Source organism: Lissotriton helveticus, chromosome 7 (assembly GCF_964261635.1).
Source record: "Lissotriton helveticus chromosome 7, aLisHel1.1, whole genome shotgun sequence".
In the NCBI taxonomy this organism is placed as follows: Eukaryota; Metazoa; Chordata; class Amphibia; order Caudata; family Salamandridae; genus Lissotriton; species Lissotriton helveticus.
In genome coordinates this window covers 805,681,652-805,702,297 of record NC_136068.1, presented here as the reverse complement: position 1 = coordinate 805,702,297, position 20,646 = coordinate 805,681,652, and positions in this window count along the sequence as shown.

The window sequence follows — 20,646 nt, the reverse complement described above, 5'->3', positions numbered from 1 at the left end:
GCGTATCAAGACCAGCACCTACCATCCGGGATCTGCATATGGCTCCAGTGACGGGACATTACCCCTGCGGGACATGTGGAGTGTGTAAATTCACAAGGCCAACAAAAACTGTACAACTTACTGATCAATTGCTATGGACCCAACGTCAACACACGAACTGTAATTCTAGTCACGTAATCTACCTAATCACCTGCCCGTGTCAAAAACAATATGTGGGCATGACCTGCAGAAAGGTGAAAGTGCGACTGGGAGGGCATAGGAGTAACGTGAGACTCAAGAAGAACACCACTAAGTTATGCGCCCACTTCGTTACAGCTGGCCATACATGCGATGAACTGAGATGGACAATTCTCGAGATGCTCCAAAACAAAGATAGTAACGCTGAACAAATTTTGTTCGAAAAGGAGCAAAGATGGGTGAACCGTCTTAAGACTCATGTAACAGGGATGAACGACAACATCCCGTGGCATCATTTCTACTGAATTCTCACCTGAGAGTACACCTCAATTTAAATCCAACTATTCTACAATTTTTGTAGAAATTAAGGTATTCTCTTGAAAAAATGAAAAAAATGAAAAAATAGAATAACATGATGATTGCATTACACCATATCTTTTTTTGAGCATGTTATTAAGCACAATGCGGCACACTCATGGCGACTTCTAATATATTGGGATATATATTTTCATCTTTATTGATATCCTTATTCTGTAAGCCAAATCGCATTTGCACATTATCCTAACGTGGTTTGAGCATAAAATACATACAACAAATCAAAAGACTGTTTATACTAAAAATGGTTAAAATATTTTTTGACCTCTTAATTTGTTAATCTTAAAGTTGTAATATTTGTTAATTCAGATGTTATGGTTCAAATGTGTCCCCTGTTACCATCCTAGACGCCTTCCAAGACGCTAGTCTGTCTTCCAAAAGCGACAGACATCGTCTATTTCCACTCCGCCTGTCATAATACGCTGCCCTGGCCTACCCCGGCGCTTCCAGGGGCAGAGCCAGCACTAGCACGGCGCACAACGCATGTCGGTAAGTGAGAGGCCCCCGGGACATTACACGTCCAGGCGGTGTATCTCGCTATTTTTAAGCTGCATTCATTTTTTTCAGCGGTGACCACAAAACGGCGGCTCTCAGCACCCTGAGGGAGTGATTTTCGCCCCGCACTCAGGTACTTAATAAAAAACGCAATATTGATATCTAAGCGCTCGCATTACTGCAGGGTGTGTGCCATTTGCTGTACAGACATTGAGACCTGTGCGTGGTTGAGGGGGTGATTTTCGCCTCGCATTCAGGCACTTGACAAACGCTCAATATTTGTGTATTTACATCCTAGTGCTTACATCCTAGAGCTCGCATTACTGCAACCTGTGTGCCTGAGAGTGGTGTTATACATACATTGTTAACTGTGCTTGGCTGCACATATTACTTAGGTCGTGATAGTCCACACTGCCTGGGAATTATAAGAATAGAGAAAAGAGAAGCGCAATTCTGGCTTCTGTTTGTTTATTTATTTATTTTTCGCAGGCGTCATATATTTCTTCCAACTAAGATTTCTTTGACAAAAAACTGACGTTCTATTGTCCCTGATAGAGACTAAAGCCCTCCCTTTCCCCACACCTGTGTTTCACCATTTTGTTAGTTTATTTGCACTAATCACTGTGCACCTTCAGAATTACACTTTGTTAGTGAACACAGTGTGATGGAGACTGTGTGTGGAACAGTCTGGTATGCTTCGAAACTTCATGTGAAATTACACTGAGAATTACAATTGAACAGCATGATGTTGTTGTTTTTGTTTCCTTAATACAGGATAATTTTTTCCATGATTGCCTACTAAGCATTCGAATACTGCACGAGTAGTGTAAGTACAATTTTGTGTGTACGTCCTGACGAAAGCTCCACCGACCCTTCTGGGCCCTTTAGGAGCTGAAACATGTCGACTTTTAAAAAACAACGTATATGATAATCTAGTCACACGATTATCGAATATATCCATTGACTTTTAGTTCACAGTATTCACCGTCTTTATTAAATTTGTTTTGGTGCTTATACTGTTTTTTAACCATACCCTCACTGGTTGGCCACTGCACCTATCTTTTTGATCTCTGGACACTTCTACACTCTCCAGAGGTGCCTCGGGTGAGGCAGGCATACCTTACATTTGACAGCCCGATGACTATGCCATGTCGCTAGAAGAGGGGCGGACAAACGAATATACCGCATCGTAAAAAACTTCTGGCTTCTATGAGGGTTGTCAAAGTGAACCAATGGGTTTGCAGATACAAGTGTCCTTTTCTACTTGATTACTTTAATATTGTCCTTGGGGAACCGAACGGGACAACTATTCCTCATCCCCCCTCTTTTTGATGAACGCAAGTAGACTCTTGACAGTAAACCACAAATTTCTATGAAGTTTTTATTTTTTACTGTGACATAGTCTATTGGTGCATCATTTTCTTTCAACCTCCTTCCAGTTAGTGTTAGGAATGGGTTTCAAAACAATAATGAATCCCAGAAAACTATACATGTTTGACAACTAGACAAAAATTTGAATTCAGTAATGGGGGCATATGTCTAAATCCTTTAACGATTTCCTATATCAATTTACATTTGACAATAGTAAATATTGCATTAAAGTATAAAAAAATAGCAATGTTTCACCTGCAATTTTTGTAATTTTGCCAAATAATATAACATTGAATAGGCAAATTCCTTCTTTTTTTGGAATATATAGGACTTATAGGTTCACCAGGAACCCCAGCAACCCAGATTCAAAAACTGAGCTGTGTCTTGCACTGGTTTTTCATTGTGTGCTGTGTTTATCGCAATTCATTTGGTAAATATAAACAGAGTAAAGTAGGTACAAAGGAAAGCAATATATTTCTCAAACAAAATATATAGTTTATAAGCAGTGTGTTTTGCATATCTCCAAAGTTGTAGCTCCCCATGCAAGCATGTGATTTAGATGTAATTTTTTTTAATGACTTCTTATTTCCCATTTTTTTACATTAGGAAGGCTTAACTGCAAAGAAAGTTAATTGGTAATAACAGTTCTTCTACTATTCTGTTTTCCCCTAAGTCTCCCTATAAAAATGCTACCTTACTTATGTGTGTAGGCCTAGTGTCCGCGACAGGATTGTCCCAAAAAGCAACGTGGACCCACCACATTTTTAAAATTAAAACTGGTCCTTTTTTTGCCTACCTATGGATTGTGAATCCTCGCTCTTCTGGCACCTCGCAAAACCTTGCCAACCTAGACATTTTTGAAAATTATACACTAAGAGTCCCATGAGGATGGTGGAGGGACAACCCTAGCGGTGTTGTTACCATCTGCCAATCAATCAATCAATCAATCAATCAATCAGGTCATTTGTAGAGCGCACTACTCACCCGTAGGGTCTCAAGGCGCTGGGGTGGGGGGGGGGTGCCGTTACTGCTCGAACAGCCAGGTCTTGAGCTTCTTCCTGAAGGAGAGGTGGTCCTGGGTCAGGCGCAGGTCGGTCGGGAGTGAGTTCCAGGTCTTGGCGGCCAGGTAGGAGAAGGACCTTCCTCCTGTTGTCGCTCTTCGGATGCGGGGGACGGCGGCGAGGGCGTGGCTGGTTGATCTGAGGAGGCGCTTGGGGGTGTAGAAGTTGATCCGGTTGTTGAGGTAGCTCGGGCCTTGGTCGTGTAGGGCTTTGTGCGCGTGGGTGAGGAGACGGAAGGTGATTCTCTTGTTGACCGGGAGCCAATGCAGATCTCTCAGGTGTCCGGAGATGTGGCTGCGTCGGGGGATGTCGAGGATGAGTCTGGCCGAGGCGTTCTCGATCCGCTGGAGTCTCTTCTGGAGCTTGGCGGTGGTTCCGGCGTAGAGGGCGTTGCCGTAGTCCAGTCGGCTGGTGACGAGGGCCTGGGTGACCGTCTTCCTCGTCTCGGTGGGGATCCACCGGAAGATCTTACGTAGCATGCGCAGGATGTTGAAGCAAGACGAGGAGACGGCGTTTACTTGTCTGGTCATGGAGAGGGAGGAGTCCAGGATGAAGCCCAGGTTGCGTGCGTGGTCCGTCGGTTTGGGTGCGGTGCCCAGGGCGGGGGGCCACCAGGAGTCGTCCCAGGCGGAGGGCGAGGAGCCCAGGATGAGGACCTCCGTCTTGTCCGAGTTCAGTTTCAGGCGGCTGGTCGTCATCCATTCGGCTACCTCTCTCATCCCTTCGTGCAGGTTGGCTCTGGCGGTGGCGGGGTCGTTGGTCAGGGAGAGGATCAGCTGGGTGTCGTCGGCGTAGGAGATTATGTTGAGGTTGTGTTGGCGTGCGATGGCCGCGAGGGGGCTCATGTAGACGTTGAAGAGGGTGGGGCTCAGTGAGGAACCTTGGGGGACGCCGCAGATGACTTTGGTGGCCTCTGACTTGTACGGTGGTAGGCGGACTCTCTGTGTTCTTCCGTCGAGGAAGGAGGTGATCCATTCCAGTGCCTTGTCCTGGATTCCGATGTTGCCGAGGCGCTGTACTAGGGTGCGGTGGCAGACAGTGTCGAAAGCCGCGGAGAGGTCCAGGAGGATGAGGGCCGCTGTTTCTCCGTTGTCCATCAGAGTTCGTATGTCATCGGTGGCGGCGATGAGGGCGGTCTCGGTGCTGTGGTTCGCTCGGAAGCCAGACTGTGAGGGGTCGAGGGATCCATTCGTCTCGAGGAAGGCGGCCAGCTGTTTGTTGACGGTCTTCTCGATGACTTTGGCCGGGAACGGGAGGAGCGAGATGGGACGGTAGTTCTTGAGGTCGGTGGGGTCTGCTGTGGGTTTCTTGAGAAGAGCGCTGAGTTCGGCGTGCTTCCAGCTCTCAGGGAAGGTGGCGGTGTCGAAGGAGGTGTTGATGATGTCCCGCAGGTGGGGTGCGATGACAGCGTCGGCCTTGTTGAAGACGTGGTGAGGGCAGGGGTCAGTCGGAGATCCGGAGTGGAGTTCATTGTGCGGATGGTGTCATCGGTGCTGATCGGAGTCCAGGTGCGGAGGGTGGTGGTGGGTGGCGTAGTTGCGGTTGTGGCTTGCGTTGGTTGGTTGCTGAAGCTGTTGTGTATGTCCGCGATCTTGTTGTGGAAGTAGGACGCGAGGGAGTTGCAGAGGTCTTGCGACGGGGTGATGTCATTGTTTCCGGCGTTGGGGTTGGAGAGCTCTTTCACGATGTTGAAGAGTTCCTTGCAGTTGTGTGCGTTGTTGTCCAGCCGGTCTTTGTATGTATTTTTCTTGGTGGCGCGGATCAGTTGGTGGTGTTTCCGGGTGGCGAGCTTGAGGGTGGTCATGTTGTCCGTAGTTGGTTCCCTTCTCCAGACTTTCTCGAGGGCTCGACAGTTCTTCTTGGAGCTCTTGAGTTCGTCGGTGAACCATGGTGTTTTTCTGCTGCAGGGTCTGTTGGGTGGGGTTCTCAGAGGGGCGAGTTCGTCCGCGCAGTTGTTGATCCACTTCGTGAGGTTGTCGGCGGCCTGGCTGGGGTTCGCTGAGCTGGCGGGGGGGTGCTGGCTCAGGGAAGCGGTGAGCTGGTCGGCTGTGATCTTGTTCCAGCTTCTCCGGGCAACCTGTTGCTGGTGGTGGTGGGTCATCGTTCTTTTGAAGGTGAAGTGGACGCAGCTGTGGTCCGTCCAGTGGAGTCCTGTTGCGTGGCTGAAGGTGATGTCTTTGCTGGATGAGGAGACGGCGTCGAGTGTGTGTCCGGCGAGGTGGGTGGGGGTGGTCACCAGTTGCTTGAGTCCGAGGTTGGCGAGGTTGTCGAGCAGGCTGATGGTGTTGCGGTCGCTGTTGTTCTCCAGGTGGAAGTTGAGGTCCCCCAGGAGGATGTAGTCGGCGGAGGGGAGGGCATGCTGAATCGTGTGCGTGGACCATCTGCCAGCTATGGGAGGTCCCACACTGCCAATTAGTATGCAACCGCTACCATGGCGGTCGCATCCAGCATCTTTGATTTTGCCTTGTGCGCTGCTGTAAGCAGCACCCACTGCAAAGCCAAAGAGGCATGTCGTGCATTGCCATGGACAAAGTGGCAGGCACAGCGCGGTGCCTGCCACCTTCTGGATGGCAATGAGGGCTGGTGCCAAAGCTACCCCCAAAGTGCAGCCCCCCCTCTAACCCACTTGGGGGCCCACAACGGGCCCCCAAGCAATTCCTGCCATCATTAGCCGCCATGGAAAGGCCTTTACATCACACCATCCTAATATGGGTGGTGGTGCCTGTTAGGCACCGCCAACATACTAGTTCTGCCCAGCTGGCAATCGGAATGATTAACTGCCGGCTGAAAAGTGGTGGACGCACTTTGTATCCACTGTGAAACTCCCCGCCATTGTGTTATGAAGGGGGGTTTCAATCGTTAGGATGTGATGGCGGTCGCCACCGTCGGCTCGGCGGTGGTGAACGTCACGACATCCTAATGATCCCACAAGTGAAATCCAGTATGGGGTCACTTGTTTGGCTCTCTTCAGGTTCTGTGTCCCAGAATCCATTGCAAACCTCAAACTTCTCAAAAATTGAACACATTTTCCTCACATTTCTGTGATGGAAATCTGCCTGTATCTACATAATTCTACCCACCTCGTATTCCACAAGTCTCCTGATAAAAACGGTAGCTCACTTGTGTGGGTAGACCTAGTGCCTGCAGCAGGAAATGGCCCAAAATGCAACGTGGACCCACCGCATTTTGAAGTGAAAACTGACCCTTGTTTTAAAAAAAACCTAGCAAACGTATACATTTTTGACAACTAGACATCCAGGCAAATCCATGATGGGGTGACTTGTATGTCTTTTACCATGTTCTGTTACCCAGAATCCACTTTTAATCTCAAACTGTAAAAAAAGAAATTTCCATCACATTCCTGTGATGGAAAGTTCTGCAATCTGCGTTGTTCGACAAACTTCCACCCACCCCGCATTCTCCAAACTCTCCTATTAAAAGTGCTACCTCACTCATGTTGGTGTGCCAATTAACCCCGTCATGCAAAGTCCCAAGACATATATAGGAAACATCAAAATGACCTATCACAAAACAACCTGTTTTTTAAAGAGTTGCACCTAGGTTTTTGTCCCTTTGCTTAATGGCCATCAATACATATCGTCTAGTATTGGATTACAGACATCTAAACTCTTGTTGCAAAACATTTGCAGTGCAAAATGCACACAGCACAGCATTAATAAATAACATTGTGTGTAAAAAATATAAAACCACATTAGATATTTCTAACGGTTTCTTTTGTCAAAATATTGCACCCGAAAGTTGGTATTTGACCGCTTTCTCAATTTCGGGGACTCAGTTTCACTTCTGTCGTCTCCATCAGGGATTCAAGAAAAGTCCTGGGTTATTCTCAGCAAGGGTAACAGAGTTACTACAAACTTATGATGACGAGGCATTCTCATATGTCGATGACATCTATCTCACAGACATGACTTGGATAGGCACTTGAACAGGGTGAACCCCATTAAGCTGGGCTTCTCCTCTGGGGGGTACAAATTCAATTTTAAGAAATAAAGAATTGCCCATCTCAACGTCATTTTTCTAGGATATGAATTATCAAGTGAAGGCAAAAGCCTGGCAGGCAACTTTTTAGAAAAATGTGCGCTGCTCCAACCACCAAAAATGCTGAAAAACTTACAGTTGATTCTAGGTTTCCTGAATTTTGGAAGAAATTACATTCTAAACTACGTAGAAAGGGTTAAACCTCTACGAATTAATCAAACCTGATTTTAAAACAGTAAATTGGACACAAAAATACACAGAAATGTTGCGTTTAATCCAAACAGACATGTTAGCAACAAAACACTTGCAAACACACGTAAATGTACGCAACTTAGGTACCCGGATCATGCCAGGACAATGCGGATTCACGTACTTAACTTTTAACGAAGGTGAAAAAGTACCAATAGAAAAATATGAGCTTCACCACCTGCATGTACTGTACCGAGAAATGCGCATGCGCGGCCGCCCGCGCATGCGCATTGGTATCCAGGAAAAGGACGCTATTCAAGAGGGAGCCCCGGACGAGCCCCGGACAAGGTAAGTGCTTTAATATTGTTTTAATAAGGCTAACTGCTCAAATAATGTATCTAGGGGAGGGCGGGAGGGAGGCGGGTGGCGGCCGACTCGGCTACGCCCACGGAGTGGGCGTAGTGTTGCCGGCTACGCTGTCTACGCAAAATGCGTAGAAGGCAGCACTACGCCTACTCCGTGGGCGTAGCCGAATCGGGCGCCCAGGGTTAGTGTTAAGAAATACTGATCGAGTACCGTAAACTGCTCATACAGACGCTCAAGCATGTAGAAGGTTGAGTTCCAACGTGTTGGCACCTCCTGGATGAGTGCTTTCACTGGCATTCGACGTTCATGTAGCAGGCGCCTCAGATGCTTCCGGGCCTTAAAAGAATGGCTGAAATGGTTGCACATTTTTCGGCAGGTGACCACTAACTGGCATGCTGGACTGTCTTTATTCAAGAATTTTTTAACAACCAGGTTTATACAGTGCGCCAAACACGGCACTCTGAAATAGTCACCCAGTTCCATGGCCTTAACTACATTGGCGCCATTATCCGTGGAAACATAACCAATGCCGCGTTTTTTTGGAGACAGACAGTGAAAGACCTTTGTGTTGATCTCATTCAAAATGTTTTGTGCTGTATGACATTTCTCCAAGCCAAACATGGCTAGTGTTGCATGTTTCCGAGCAGCTTTAAAAACTTGGTCCAGGTCAGCACCTGCGTTTAGCTTTGCTTTAACCCCTGAAAAAGAGACCCAGTGTGCAGTGATGCACATGTAATCAGTGCCTGCGCCACTGGTCCACATGTCTGTTGTCAGATGTATAGTGTGAACAGCACTCTTCTGCAAAGCTGCCCCAATCACCTCCAGCACATCTTCATGTAGTGCTGGAACCGCAACTCGGGCAAAATAGAACCGGCTAGGAACCTTCCATTTAGGGCAGAGCGCTGCCACTAATTCTAGAAAACCAACCCCTTCTACAAAAGAAAAAGGGAGAAGATCCAGCGCTAGCATTTTAGCCAGCTTAGCCACAGACGCACCATTGGGTGGTTGCGTTCATATGGCGCGTCTGAAAACAACATGGTTTTAATGTTGCCCTGGACCATTTTACGGGATGATGATGACTTCTTCGACCCAGTTACGCTCGCTGATGAACTTTTTCGCATTGGTGTCTCACTCTGTCCCACACTCTTAGTGTGGCTCACAGGGGGTGTGCTGACAGGGGTACTGGGTGTAAGTGAAGCATGTGACGCTTCTTCCTCCTCGTCATCATCAGATGGAACATCAACGTTTTCTCGACTTGCAATTCGGGCTTCCTTGATCTCCTTTAGGTGCGCAAGCCATTGGACAAGGTGCTGTCTCTTAAGATGAACTCTCTGGCCTCCAGTCCCATAGTTGGTACCAAGCTTACCACGACTAACTGCAAGCTTACAAATGCTACAAATGGCTAGGTTTTCCTTTTTTGGTCAAACACTAAAGAAGTCCCAAACTGCAGACTTGAAATGTCTGTGGGCGCCGGAGGAGGCGATACTGGTGGTGGTCATGCTGCTAATGCCAGATGAAGTGGAGGATGCGTATTGCTGAACTTTACTACGTTGTGTACTTTGCCCACCACTAAATGAGGTCGAGGTGGATGGAGGTCCCTTCTGGCGAGGAAGAAATATGGAAGCGGTAGGTGGTGGTGTACTAGTTAACTTCAATGATTGTGGTGTTCCCATTGCCTCCTCGTCAACTTCATCATCACGCTCAGCAGCTTGTCGGGCTAGGGTCAAAATGTCTGTTTGCTGCATGCCCGCTGGGGCTTCAGTGACGTTAGTGATGACTGCGTCGTCGTCGTGAGAGTCTTCAGCAGCAGGAGTATACGCCACTTCTTGTTGAGCGTCATCACACTCCATAACTATGAGAGTTTCGACGACCTTCCTTTTACGCTTAGCTACCTTTGTCAGATCATGGTGTGCCTCAGCCTCACTCTCAGACGGCAGTGGTGCTGGTTCCCAAGTAAGATCCATATCATCAGCAGGAGGTGGGCTTGAAGAAGATGTAGACCCCACCACCCTTGATCTTTTCCTTGCTCGGGATGTGGAAGACAATGAATGATCATCAGGAGGAGTGGCTTCCTCGAATGATACCTCGGCTTGATTGTCGATTTCCAGATGTGCCCCTACTTCTGGAGGAACAACGATTGTGGGCACTTGTTGTGCCTCTCCATGCACCTCTGCTTGCTCCTCTCCTTGCGCCGCCTCTCCTTCAACATGTACTTGGGCTTGTACTTGCACATGTGGTTGTTGTTGCGGCTGTGGTTGGTCAACACTCGTCAGATGAGTTACAACAACCTGTGTTGATTGAGGGACATTGCTGCTACTTTATTGCGATGAGCCAACATCACTGGTTGATGGTGATTGAACAAGTAGACTGGCTGCCTTGCAGCACTCAAGGGCTTGGACTTAAGTTGGCGTGAAGGTGGTGGCACTGAGCCCAATGGAGCGGGGGTGCTGCTCCAAGCTTGGTCCCCAGCAGATCCCGCTGCTGCTGCAGGTGTACTTTTTTTTTTATTCCCAAAAAATGTGGCGGGCGGCACACCAGTTTGCTTGGTAACTTGCTTCTTCTGCTGCTTTCTGGCATCTTTCTTGCTAGAGGAGCTACGGGGAACTTTTTTTGGGGCCATCTTCTTCAGATGTCACTCAGAACAGCAGGCCGCAGTTGCACAAGTTGCAGAGTTGTCTGTGGCCACACGTGATGTTGTGCTGCACACACCGCAGCAGGACTTCTTACTGGCACTGGTGGTTCTCTTGTGCACCTAAAAGCAATGGAAGACAGAGGAACATCAGTTATACAACCCAAAAAATCGACAAAAACCACAACATTCAGCACAATCACAGCCCACCCATGCCCTCAATGATGTTTAAATTCAAGAAGACACCCCACAGAAAGACTAGGCCCATGCACCACTCGATACCCCTGGGCATAACGGATGAAAGCTAGGCAAAATGGGTGCAGGCCTCAGGCACTGCCTGTCTTCAAAATGGCCCCTTGAACCCCAAGCACATGTGGAGGGCCTGCCTGTACCAGCACTCAAGATGGCCACCACCACCCACATGGCCACCCCAAAAAAAACTAAAAACACACAAAAATCACCACAATCCAATGCCATCCAGGATGTTTACATTAAAGAGACCCCACAGGCAGACTCAGTCCATGCACCACTCACTACCCCTGGGCAAAAGGTCACAACAGCAGCCCCAAAAAAATCGACAAAAAACACAAATTTCAGCACAATCCCAGCCCATCCATGGCCTCAATGAGGTTTAAATTCAACAAAACAGTTGTATCATGCACCCATAACTAACCCTGGTCCTACTGGATACTGTGGCTACCCACAATATATTTTATTTAATGTTCTGAAAAAGTTCAAAAATTGTAGTTGCAGCAACTGTAATGCCCCAAACAAACTTACTTGTGAAAGTTGATTTCTAATCCAAAAGTGATCCAAAGAAAGTCAAAAAGGCCTTAAATCCAAAAATCCAGCAGCATCCACAAAGAGTAATCCTTCCAGGTCAAGGTCCAAATGAAAGTGACCAGCACATGAAGAAAGCACTGGGAGGAGCCTGCTGTACAGGAACAGGAAGTTGGAGACTGTGGGGCACTTCCTTCCAAAATGGACTCCTTGCTAAAAAAAAGTGCAGGCAAATGTCAACCTGAGGCATGATTCTGATAAAAATCATCATTTTCTGAGGGTTTATGCTGTTTGCTGGTGGATTTTTTGTGCGAAATTGCAAAATCTGTATTTTGCGAGTGCGAGATTGTTGCTGCCCGCCGCACCTACGTGTTCGCAATTGCGAACTCTCGCGATGCGTGCTGCTGTGCAAGGTGGCAAGGCGCGATGACGTAATCGCGGTCAACAAACTCCCGCGGGATCCCGCAGCAAGATCCAAAATGGTGCAGCACTAGCAAAATATCGAGAAAAACAACTCGCCAAACGCTGAATGACGGTAAGTGAACGCCGCTCGCCGCAAAATTGTATCACCAAGAAAAAAAATCCGCCGCGTGCGAATTTACGGATTTTCGGCAAATTCGCTAGAGTTCGCGGATTGCGAATTTACCGAAAATCCGCAAATTCCGCGAGCGGAACGGATTTTACGCTCATGCTTAGTGTGCAGGCTCGAGTTTGGTATGTGCGGACTCGTGTGATTAAATGCTGCACGATGATGTGTGCGGCACGATTGTGTCTAGTGTGGAAGTGCCACTTCTAGAAGTTGGCATGTTTGTGTAATTTGTGTCTGGCTTGTGATTGGCTGGAGCTGGCTCCATGAGTCATGATGGGTCTGCCCCGGTGTTGAGTGTTGAGATTAGCATGAGTGATGTGAGGGAGGAGTACACCTGGGACCTGAATAGGGCTGGGCTTTCCCCACACAATGTTGGCTCCGCCCCCTGTGGTGCGTCTAATGACCCTAGCCTGCCTAGTGAATGGAAAGGGTGGCTGAGGAAAACAAAGTGCTCCAAAACCAGCTGCGACTGTTTTTTCCCCCAACCTGCACCCTGAGACAAAGGGATTTACTGTATAAAAAGAGGCTGTGACCTCTTACAAAATGTTCTCTTCCTGATCCAAGCTGAGGGGGGCCTGCTGCTGCTGCTGGGGATTGCCTCCCTGCCTAGGAGGACCTGGTGAGCTGGCCCCTGGGCCCAGCCTTGCCCCCCACCCCCTGAAGGACTTTGTGCTGGACTTTGGGGGCACTAGCGCCTGGGAGCACTGTATTTTGCATCTTGAGGAGGGGTGTTTGTGCCTGAAAAGCGCTCTCCTCCCCCTAGTAGCCTTGGCTGGGGCAGCGAGCGCTGCATATTGTGGGCTGGTTTGATATAATAATTATCCCCCGTGTGCAGGTGCCCACCCTGCGTCTTGGTGTATTTTTGTTTATACTGGAAGGCGGGTGCTCACCCCGTTTTACTATTTAATTATCACGGGAGCCTACCCCGTGTGGAAATCACCGCCAGCGGCCCGGGACCTGAAGGGGCCACTGTCCCCGTGGTTGCTGCAGCCAGGGGATCGCCGCGCTGGGATTGGCCGCAGCGTTGGGCGTCCCCTAGCAACCCGCGACCCAGAAGTATTGCCTGCCAAACTGGAAGAGGACGGGAGCCCACCCCGCGCTCCGCTACCTTGAGAGGAAGTGAGCCATGAGCGGGGAACTGCGAGGCTCCCCTGCCGGAGGGAGAGCCCCACGTCGTCTGCCCTGACCAAACCAGAAGGAATTCCCGAGGCAGGGCTCCCACAACCGCGGTGCGAGACCAGGAGTCGCCCCATAGAAGCCGGTGAGTGAGGCCTGGTGTTGTTTGAGGTAGAGGGGGGCGTCGGGGCACTTTGCCGGTGCCTTCCCCCCCCCGTGTGCTATCGTCGTGGGGGGGCATATGTGATTTTGAGCCCCGAGGCTCTTGGGGGTATTTTGGCATTTCGAATCCCCTGAGCGGGACTCCAATGGAGTTGGGCAGCCTTCTGCTCGAGCCCGCGAGAGGCTCAGGGGGCATTTCATGATTTAGAGTCCCCTGAGCGGGACTCCACCGACAGGTGCGTGGCTGAGTTGGCCCATGAGGGCCCCGGGGGTATATCTTTGTTTTTGAGTCCCCCGAGAGGGACTCTGCCTTCAAAGGGGGCATTCAGTGTGGTAGAGCGGCCCCGGCTGGCAGCGGGCCGCTCCCCCCACAGCAGGCACAAAGTTTGCGATCAGAGCCCACGAGGCTCCTAGGGGGCAGTTCATTTCCAGAGCCCACGAGGCTCCACCGTTGGTTTGGGTCACAGAGCCTGCCTTTGTTCGAATTGCGAGCCACAAGAGAAGAGCCAGGAGGCACACTGGTGCCAGGCTCCCTGCTACAGCTGCCCAGCACTTAGTGGGCAGCTGCTCCGTTTAGGCCCCCTGACATTTGGGACACAGGGCGTCTTAGCCCCAGAGAGGTCAGTTGGCCGGGGGACAGTTTATGAGTTTATACCTTATGTGATTTCTGCGCAATTGTTCTTTGCTGCACCTCTGAATGTGTTATGCGTCATGTGCTTTTCCCTACACCGCTGAATGTATGTTTATGCATCATGTGTTTTTCCCTACACCTCTGAATGTGTTATGATGCATCATGTGTAACATTTTCATGCCTATACCCCTAAACGTATAGTGATACTTAGGTGGTTGTTCTTCCTAGTACAGGTGTTACTAGTGAGGTCCTGGTTCCCTGCGTGGTATTCTCCTAAGGTGGTTAGGGTTGCGTAGGTGATACTTACCTTTTACCAGTGATTACTGGTTGTGTGCTCTATGTTCTATTTTGTGCTACAGTGATTATCATTCTATGTTCTACAAAGTGCTATTTCTAAACAGGTTTTCTACATCTAAAAGTGCATATTCCTGACAGTGGTCCATGTGGCCCTGTCCTGTACATATCCCCTGTAAATACTGCCCGTGCCTGTTGGCACATTGTAAAGTGTGTGTTTTTATCTAATGTGTTTGGTACAATACATAGGCTATTTTTATATATAACCTTGTGTGGAGTTTCCTTTGTGGTGGGCCTTGGGTGTTGTTGCTGGGTGCACTCACAAACGCCTAACTTACATAGCCTCCGAGTTTAGCCTTACGGCTCGTGTCACGTGACCAAGGGGGTGAGCAGGGGTTATCTTGGCGTGTAACTCCCTTGCCCTGACTTAGAGTGGTGGTCTCTGACTGGTTTTGGCGCAAGCCCTAGCCAGCCGGAGATCCCATTTCTAATAATATGGCTGACTTTTACATCAATACTGGCATTCCTAAACACCTTCAAGGTATAAATATACCTTCTCTTGCTATAGCAAAGCACGGTGTGGTTTGGTGCAGTTCGACTACCTACTTGCGCGACACAGCTCGCTACAGCAAGTGCCGAAAGAAGCCAACTCGCAATCTGACGCACTGACTAGAAGCTGTCATCCTCCTGCCGAGAATCCAGCTCCAGTGTTTCTAACTCCCCTTGCGGAGTGTTGGGAAATCGAATCCCAAGAAAGAGATACCAACCTCTCTCATTCTAAAGGTATGGAGCTGATTAGAACCTAGAGAAACCTTTGACAATTCTTGGCAAAACTAAACCTATGCTAAAGACAACACCTACTTTGTCCCTGGTACTAGACCTTGGTTAGGTACATTGTGGTAGGTGTATTTTAGAAGCACCAGTTGAGTATTTTAGCCTGTGTTATTTCTGTATGTATTTTTAAATATATCATAGCAACAGACAATGCTATTATAGTATTTTTTATATCACTATTTACACTGTATGCATTATACTTGGCATTCTGTCCAACGATTGTAGCAGTTCATATCTCTTGCATGAGAAATAAGACTGTTCAATAAGCCCCTTTTTATTGAAACCCCCATCTCTCTATTTCTATGCAACTCTGTAGAAACGAGGCATACACGATTGACTGAGTGAACTAGTTATCTATTGTTTCCATGACTCTGAAGATATTGTTCCGGTTCTAGGGGAAACAAAGTTGTCATTTTTATGCGGTTGTCAGAGACTAATCCCTTCTTGTTTATTCGAGAACGTTTCTAGTGACCTCTGAGTTAGCTGGCACACACACAATTAGGTTTAATATACTCAATAGAGACAGAATGACCTCAGTCCTATGTCAAATCTATAGTGTATATTATTCCAATGCGCAGCGCCTATTGGGAATATAGGAACTGCACTACAGTGTAAGCACCTGTGTGAATGAGTAAGATGCTGTGTGAGTGACTGTATTGGTGAGTGAGTGGGTGTGTCAGTGGATGGATGGGTGGGTGAGTGACAGTGTGAGTGGCTCTATTAGTGGGTAAGTTGGTGTGTAGTGACTATATGGGTGAGTGAGTTGATGCCTGAATGTCTGTATGAGTAATTGACTGGCTGTGTAAGTGGCTGTATGGGTGAGTGAGTGGCTGTTTGAATCGGTGTTTCTTTACGTGACTTTGTGTGAGTGACTGTATTGGACATAGTGTCAATGTGAATGACTGTTTGGGTTGTACAGGAATGTGTGCGTGCTAGTATGGATATGTGAATGGGTATCTAAGTGGTTGTGGGAGTGAGTATATGAAGGCTTCTATGGGTGAGTGAGCCGCTGTGTTGAGAGGCTGATTGGGTGAGTGAGTGGGTGTGACTTTGTAGGTAAATAAGTGGATGTGTAACTAGCTCTATGGATGAGTGTGTTTTTATGTGGCTGGCTGTATGAGTAAGTAACTGGTTGTATGAGTGGCTATATGGTTAGGTGAATGGTTGTGTAAGTGGGTATATGAGTGAGTGAGTGGGTGGCTCTTTGGAAGACTGGGTGGGTGTGTGAATACTGGTATAGGTCTGTGAATGGGTATGTCAGTGGGTGTACAGGTATGTAAGTGGGTGTGAGAAGGTGTGGCAGTGGTTCTGTGGATGATGTAATCAGTGATGGCAACAGTGATGTCATTTTAGATGTCATCAGTGATGTCACTGACCATGTCATGAGTGATGTAATATGTGAGGTCATAAGCAGTGCATGGTGGGGGCGTTAGTTATAGTTAGCTCAGCTAACTATAACTGCTGAATTTCTCTGGTTTTGTACGAGTGAAAACTGACCCTAACTATATCGTGCCGGTAACCTTTGTTTTTTTCAGTGAATTTTTAAGTTTTTTTTTTAATTGTATTTGCTAACTATAACGTCCCTGTAACCTTTGGCTTTTTCAGTGAATTTCTATAGTTTTTTTACTAGTAATGTCGATTCCCATACATTTATTGCATAGAGAATCTTGATTTTATTAAAGACAAGGAGGCTAGCATTATGCATAATGCTTTCGATTCTCATATATTTATTGTAAAGGGAATCGTGATGATATTAAAGACAGGGAGGCTATCATTATGCATAATGCTTTCATTTACCACTTCTGGAGCAGTATTTTAAAGAACTTTAGAATAGAACATCAACACCCAATAATTGAAAAGAACTCCCATAAGATTCTGTTGTGCGCCATCTTCTTCTTTTGTTTCTTCTTCTCCAAACATCTTCTTAACAAAAGAAACGTCTTCTGTAACTAAATGCCATATCCGCACAAATCCTTATTAGATTCTTAATTTTCTGTAAAATTAATAAAATAACATATTTAACAAAACCCTAAAATATTACACCAAAATATTCCTTAACAAAAACAGTAACCTTACTGATGACATATTCTAAAATTAACAACAAAAAAATACTTCTCTATTTCTTCCACACCCCAATCAGGGTGGTAGGGAGAGATAATTTATTGCCTCCTTGTCTTTAATAAAATCACAATTCTCTTTGCAATAAATCAGTATTTTATGGCAAGACAGAAGGCTAGCATTATGGATGTTCAAAGGCATCTAAAACATTTTTTGCAACATGCTCTATGGTTTGAAATAAAACTTTCTAAAAGCCCCAGCATTTGACCAATCAGCTGCTTTCAAGACCTCATCCATACTTCCACCATTCACAAATACCTTACTAGCCATTGCATCTCTTACAGATTGTACCGTAAAAACATCCAAGTTCACTCCTGCCTCCCTCATAACTGATCTTACCCATGTGGCAATAGTTGCTGCAGACACCGCCTTATAAGGTTTAACATATGAAATCAGCAACTGATCTACACCATTACCTAAACTCCAACACTCTGCTCTCATATTCCTTCAAAACACTTGACTATGCAAATCTTCAGACAAGCATCCAATATAGGATTAAAAAACAAATTTAGACATTGCCTTAGTTCTTCCCCAAATTTCAAACATCACTCCCTGAGGTGGATAAAACCTAGAACTTGCATACAATGCCTTTACATCTGATACTCTCTTGATCGATAACAAACATAACAAAGTTGTCAATTTCCATGACAATTCTCGCAAACCCAAATACCTATTAAGTGGCCAACCTTCAAACAATTTCAAAACCAAATTTACATCCTACACTGAAATATACTTTTCTTTAGGTCTTTTCAACTTAATGCCCTTCATAACTGTAAACACCACAGGACTCCTACCAAGTGTTAAACCTTGGATTAAACCATGCCCAGCCGAAACAGCAGATCTGTAACAGTTAATAGATCTGTATGACAATCCTTTTTCAAAATGTTCTGCTAAAAAATTCGATACCATCATCTCATCAGCCTCTACAGAATACAAATCCATTTCCACGCACCAATGAAACCAAACTGACCATGCACCCCTATATTTCTTTCGAGTCCCAGGTGCCCGTGAATCACTGACTGAGGCTGAAGCTGTTCCTGAAAGGCCTGAGAATCTTTTGGGTACCCTGATATTTTTCAAACTTGAAGGTTGAGCAAACCTTCCTCCACTAGAGAATGCCCAATCCCCTCCTATTGTATCAACATTCCTCTGTAAGAGCTCATCAAGTAAGGCTTTTCCATCGTCATCTCAAATACTGAAGGAAACCAAGGTTGAGAAACCCAAAACTGAGTCACTAAAACTAACTGAGTGACTTGTCTTCACACCTGTATCAAAACCCTCTGTATCATTTCAAATGGGGAAATTGCGTACCCCCTCCTCTCCTTCCAAATCTGAGTGAATGCATCTACTGCTAAGGCCTCCTGATCCGGTCCCATACTGAAATAATCCTCCAACAGTAAAGTCAGCCTGTAAGCAAACAGATCTATGTCCAAAGGGCCTAACTGACTCTGGATCTCTAGAAAAACTTCCCTGTCCAGCATCCAATTGCTGAAATCTATCATATGTCTTGAATACCAATCTGATACCATGTTCTACTGTCCTGTTAGATTTTTGAGCCTGAAGAACAATTCTGTGATCCATGCCAAATTCCCAAATCTACTGCAGTAATATTGTCCATTTTATGTAGAACAGAATTCCCTTGGAACAGAGATCTGAAACTTTGCAATGCAAAACTCCCTGCCTTCATCTCCAAATAGTTTATATGCTCCATCTGTTCCATCCTGTTCCAAACACCACCTGTTTCCTGTTCTAAACATCTCTCTCCCCAACCAAAGTTGCTTGCATCTGCCTCCAACACAAAATCTGGCTTTGTACCAAAAGTTGCTTGCACATTCCAGGCTTCCATATTTTCCAACAACCAAATTAGTTCTCTCCTCACTTCTTCTGTCAATGGAACACAATCCCCATACCATAAATCAACTGCCATATGCGAAGTCTTTAATCATTGCAAAGCTCTGAAATGCAATGGTTGAATCTTTTTTATCTTCTTTTCTGGCAACGACAAATGGCCTTTGACCGTGTTCACTAAAAATCCTAAAAATTGTAATGCCTGAGCCGGTTCTAAAGTCGACTTCTCTACGTTTATCAGGAATCCCAATGTCTGTAATAGCTCTTTTACACTCTCTAAATCCGACCTCAGTACTGCCACATCCTGATTCATAATCAGTAGATCGTCTAAATATACGATCATCCGAATCCCCCTTTCTCTTAAAAAACAAACAACCGATCTCATCACCTTCGTAAAACAGCAAGGGCTGAAGACAATTCAAAGGGTAGACAAACAAACTGAAAGAGACAGTCTTCCCACCTGGACTAGAGATATTTCTGACGGTTCTCTGAAATGGGAATCATAAAGTATGCGTCCTTCAGATCCAACTTTACCAACCAATCTAAGTCTTGTGAAACATTCCTCAGCAGATTAATTTCTTCCACCTTGAAATGCCTGTACATCACATAATAGTTTATATCCCTTCAATTGATCACTTACTCCAACACTTGTCCTTCTTTTCCACCAGAAATAACGTACTCACGAAGCCTACCAGCTCTTCTTTTATTTCCACTATTGCACTTTTGAGAAGCATACTCTCTATTTCTTTTTTCACTATGTTTTACTGTTGATTATTGAAACACAACTCCCTGGGTTCCTGTATATTGACAAGTTTTGATTTCAACTCTATTTTGTAGCCTGCTACAGCCTTCAACACCCATCAGTTGTTTGTTATCACTTTCCATTTGTCTCCAAAATGGTTTAACTTGCCACCCACCTGTCCCTGGATGAAACCAGAACAAATCCTCATATTCATACTTACCTGATGACAGAACAGATGATTGACCTCATCCTCTTGGTCTTCTGGCTCTGATTTCCCTTCCTCTTTGATGGTAAAATCCACTTTGACTCTGGGTTCCTCTTGTGATTCCTCTGTTACTACTGAATTGAGGCCTATAGAAGCTATGGCCAGGAGGTTGCCCTCTCCTCTCAGCCCTGCCATAATAACAATTTATCCCACCAAATATGCTCCTCGTATTGAATTGTGATTTATCTAAAGCCGTAAACGTATGCACGTACTTCCCAAGAGCTTTAACTAAACCCTCCCCAAAGAACAAGCCTTTAGGGTCTTCAGTAGTTTCCTTACGTGCAAAGTCACCAAGTTTTGAATTTTTTCTGAACAAAACTGCTTTAGGCCTTTCTACAATCAGCCCCACTTTCACATTACCTAGGAAAGAAATTGCTCTCTGGCACCAACTTCTTAACAAATTGATATCTAGATCTGTACCCTTAAAGGTATGCCTCTTCTATCATATTGAACATTCTTGCAAGTGGACCCAAGGAATCTAAAAGCTTATCCTCACATTACTTCAATAATTTCTCCAAACCTTTCCTAGTATCCCTTCCTAATTTGAACGTTTAATTTATTAATTCTGGATCCAGATTTGGGGTCAATAAATCCTTGTCTCCAAT